Below are 4,615 nucleotides of genomic sequence, written 5' to 3' on the forward strand. Positions count from 1 at the left end.
GTAAATATGTCCTTCAAAGTTTGGGTTTATTTCAAAGTAGTCGAGGTCCTCGTTAGTATAGTGGTGAGTATCCCCGCCTGTCACGCGGGAGACCGGGATTCGATTCCCCGACGGGGAGTGATATATTTCTTTGTTTAAAAAGTAACACAAAGTGTCCATACTGCAAAAATAAAAATAATGTCCTTGAAACTTTGGGTTTAATTCGAAATAGTCGAGGTCCTCGTTAGTATAGTGGTGAGTATCCCCGCCTGTCACGCGGGAGACCGGGGAACGATTCCCGACGGGGAGTGATATATTTATTTGTTTTAAGACTAACACAAAGTGTCCATGCTGAAAAAATAAAAAAAATGTCGTTAAAACTTTGGGTTTATTTGAAAGTAGTCCAGGTCCTCGTTAGTATAGTGGTGAGTATCCCCGCCTGTCACGCGGGAGACCGGGGTTCGATTCCTAGACGGGAAGTGATTTATATTTTTGTTTTAGGATCAAGGCAACATGTTTATACTAGAAAAATTGTAAATAAGTCCTTCAAAGTTTGGGTTTATTTCAAAGTAGTCGAGGTCCTCGTTAGTATAGTGGTGAGTATCCCCGCCTGTCACGAGGGAGACCGGGGTTCGATTTCCCGACGGGGAGTGATATATTTTTTTGTTTTAAGATTAAGGCAACGTGTCGATACTAGAAAAATTGTAAAAATGTCCTTCAAAGTTTGGGTTTGTTTCAAAGTAGTCGAGGTCCTCGTTAGTATAGTGGTGAGTATCCCCGCCTGTCACGCGGGAGACCGGGGTTCGATTCCCCGACAGGGAGTGATATATTTTTTTGTTTTAGGATCAAGGCAACGTGTTTATTCTAGAAACATTGTAAATATGTCCTTCAAAGTTTGGGTTTATTTCGAAGTAGTCGAGGTCCTCGTTAGTATAGTGGTGAGTATCCCCGCCTGTCACGCGGGAGACCGGGGTTCGATTTTCCGACGGGGAGAAATATATTTCTTTGTTTTAGGATCAAGGCAACGTGTCCATACTAGAAACATTGTAAATATGTCCTTCAAAGTTTGGGTTTATTTCAAAGTAGTCGAGGTCCTCGTTAGTATAGTGGTGAGTATCCCCGCCTGTCACGCGGGAGACCGGGGTTCGATTCCCCGACGGGGAGTAATATATTTCTTTGTTTTAGGATCAAGGCAACGTGTCCATACTAGAAACATTGTAAAAATGTCCTTCAAAGTTTGGGTTTATTTCAAAGTAGTCGAGGTCCTCGTTAGTATAGTGGTGAGTATCCCCGCCTGTCACGCGGGAGACCGGGGTTCGATTCCCCGACGGGGAGTGATATATATTTTTGTTTTAGGATCAACGCAACGTGTTTATTCTAGAAACATTGTAAATATGTCCTTCAAAGTTTGGGTTTATTTCAAAGTAGTCGAGGTCCTCGTTAGTATAGTGGTGAGTATCCCCGCCTGTCACGCGGGAGACCGGGATTCGATTCCCCGACGGGGAGTGATATATTTCTTTGTTTAAAAAGTAACACAAAGTGTCCATACTGCAAAAATAAAAATAATGTCCTTGAAACTTTGGGTTTAATTCGAAATAGTCGAGGTCCTCGTTAGTATAGTGGTGAGTATCCCCGCCTGTCACGCGGGAGACCGGGGAACGATTCCCGACGGGGAGTGATATATTTATTTGTTTTAAGACTAACACAAAGTGTCCATGCTGAAAAAATAAAAAAAATGTCGTTAAAACTTTGGGTTTATTTGAAAGTAGTCCAGGTCCTCGTTAGTATAGTGGTGAGTATCCCCGCCTGTCACGCGGGAGACCGGGGTTCGATTCCTAGACGGGAAGTGATTTATATTTTTGTTTTAGGATCAAGGCAACATGTTTATACTAGAAAAATTGTAAATAAGTCCTTCAAAGTTTGGGTTTATTTCAAAGTAGTCGAGGTCCTCGTTAGTATAGTGGTGAGTATCTCCGCCTGTCACGCGGGAGACCGGGGTTCGATTCCCCGACGGGCAGTGATATATTTATTGGTTTCAAGAGTAACACAATGTGTCCATGCTGGAAAAATAAAAAACAATGTGGTTCAAACTTTGTGTTTAATTCGAAATATTCGAGGTGCTCGTTAGTATAGTGGTGAGTATCCCCGCCTGTCACGCGGGAGCCCGGGATCGATTCCCGACGGGGAGTGATATATTTCTTTGTTTCAAGAGTAACACAAAGTGTCCATGTTGGAAAAAACTAATGTGGTTCAAACTTTGTGTTTAATTCGAAGTATTCGAGGTCCTCGTTAGTATAGTGGTGAGTATCCCCGCCTGTCACGCGGGAGACCAGGGTTCGATTCCCCGACGGGGAGTGATATATTTATTTGTTTTAAGACTAACACAAAGTGTCCATGCTGAAAATATAAAAAAAATGTCATTCAAAGTTTGGGTTTATTTGAAAGTAGTCGAGGTCCTCGTTAGTATAGTGGTGAGTATCCCCGCCTGTCACGCGGGAGACCGAGATTCGATTCCCCGAGGGAGAGTGATATATTTCTTGGTTTTAAAAGTAACACAAAGTGTCCATGCTGAAAATATAAAAAAAATGTCATTCAAAGTTTGGGTTTATTTGAAAGTAGTCGAGGTCCTCGTTAGTATAGTGGTGAGTATCCCCGCCTGTCACGCGGGAGACCGGGGTTCGATTCCCCGACGGGGAGTAATATACTTTTTTGTTTTAGGATCAAGGCAACGTGTCCATACTAGAAACATTGTAAAAATGTCCTTCATAATTTGGGTTTATTTCAATGTAGTCGAGGTCCTCGTTAGTATAGTGGTGAGTATCCCCGCCTGTCACGCGGGAGACCGGGGTTCGATTCCCCGACGGGGAGTGATTTATATTTTTGTTTTAGGATCAAGGCAACATGTTTATACTAGAAAAATTGTAAATAAGTCCTTCAAAGTTTGGGTTTATTTCAAAGTAGTCGAGGTCCTCGTTAGTATAGTGGTGAGTATCCCCGCCTGTCACGCGGGAGACCGGGGTTCGATTCCCGACGTGGAGTGATATATTTTATTGTTTCAAGAGTAACACAAAGTGTCCATGCTGAAAATATAAAAAAAATGTCATTCAAAGTTTGGGTTTATTTGAAAGTAGTCGAGGTCCTCGTTAGTATAGTGGTGAGTATCCCCGCCTGTCACGCGGGAGACCGAGATTCGATTCCCCGACGGGGAGTGATATATTTCTTGGTTTTAAAAGTAACACAAAGTGTCCATGCTGAAAATATAAAAAAAATGTCATTCAAAGTTTGGGTTTATTTGAAAGTAGTCGAGGTCCTCGTTAGTATAGTGGTGAGTATCCCCGCCTGTCACGCGGGAGACCGGGGTTCGATTCCCCGACGGGGAGTAATATACTTTTTTGTTTTAGGATCAAGGCAACGTGTCCATACTAGAAACATTGTAAAAATGTCCTTCATAATTTGGGTTTATTTCAATGTAGTCGAGGTCCTCGTTAGTATAGTGGTGAGTATCCCCGCCTGTCACGCGGGAGCCCGGGGTTCGATTCCCCGACGGGGAGTGATTTATATTTTTGTTTTAGGATCAAGGCAACATGTTTATACTAGAAAAATTGTAAATAAGTCCTTCAAAGTTTGGGTTTATTTGAAAGTAGTCGAGGTCCTCGTTAGTATAGTGGTGAGTATCCCCGCCTGTCACGCGGGAGACCGGGGTTCGATTCCCGACGTGGAGTGATATATTTTATTGTTTCAAGAGTAACACAAAGTGTCCATGCTGAAAATATAAAAAAAATATCACTCAAAGTTTGGGTTTATTTCAAAGTAGTCGAGGTCTTCGTTAGTATAGTGGTGAGTATCCCCGCCTGTCACGCAGGAGACCGGGGTTCGATTTCCCGACGGGGAGAAATATATTTCTTTGTTTTAGGATCAAGGCAACGTGTCCATACTAGAAACATTGTAAATATGTCCTTCAAAGTTTGGGTTTATTTCAAAGTAGTCGAGGTCCTCGTTAGTATAGTGGTGAGTATCCGCGCCTGTCACGCGGGAGACCGGGGTTCGATTCCCCACCGGGGAGTAATATATTTCTTTGTTTTAGGATCAAGGCAACGTGTCCATACTAGAAACATTGTAAATATGTCCTTCAAAGTTTGGGTTTATTTCAAAGTAGTCGAGGTCCTCGTTAGTATAGTGGTGAGTATCCCCGCCTGTCACGCGGGAGACCGGGGTTCGATTCCTAGACGGGAAGTGATTTATATTTTTGTTTTAGGATCAAGGCAACATGTTTATACTAGAAAAATTGTAAATAAGTCCTTCAAAGTTTGGGTTTGTTTGAAAGTAGTCGAGGTCCTCGTTAGTATAGTGGTGAGTATCTCCGCCTGTCACGCGGGAGACCGGGGTTCGATTCCCCGACGGGGAGTGATATATTTATTGGTTTCAAGAGTAACACAATGTGTCCATGCTGGAAAAATAAAAAACAATGTGGTTCAAACTTTGTGTTTAATTCGAAATATTCGAGGTGCTCGTTAGTATAGTGGTGAGTATCCCCGCCTGTCACGCGGGAGCCCGGGATCGATTCCCGACGGGGAGTGATATATTTCTTTGTTTCAAGAGTAACACAAAGTGTCCATGTTGGAAAAAACTAATGTGG

Source organism: Clavelina lepadiformis, chromosome 9 (genome assembly GCF_947623445.1).
Source record: "Clavelina lepadiformis chromosome 9, kaClaLepa1.1, whole genome shotgun sequence".
NCBI lineage: Eukaryota > Metazoa > Chordata > Ascidiacea > Aplousobranchia > Clavelinidae > Clavelina > Clavelina lepadiformis.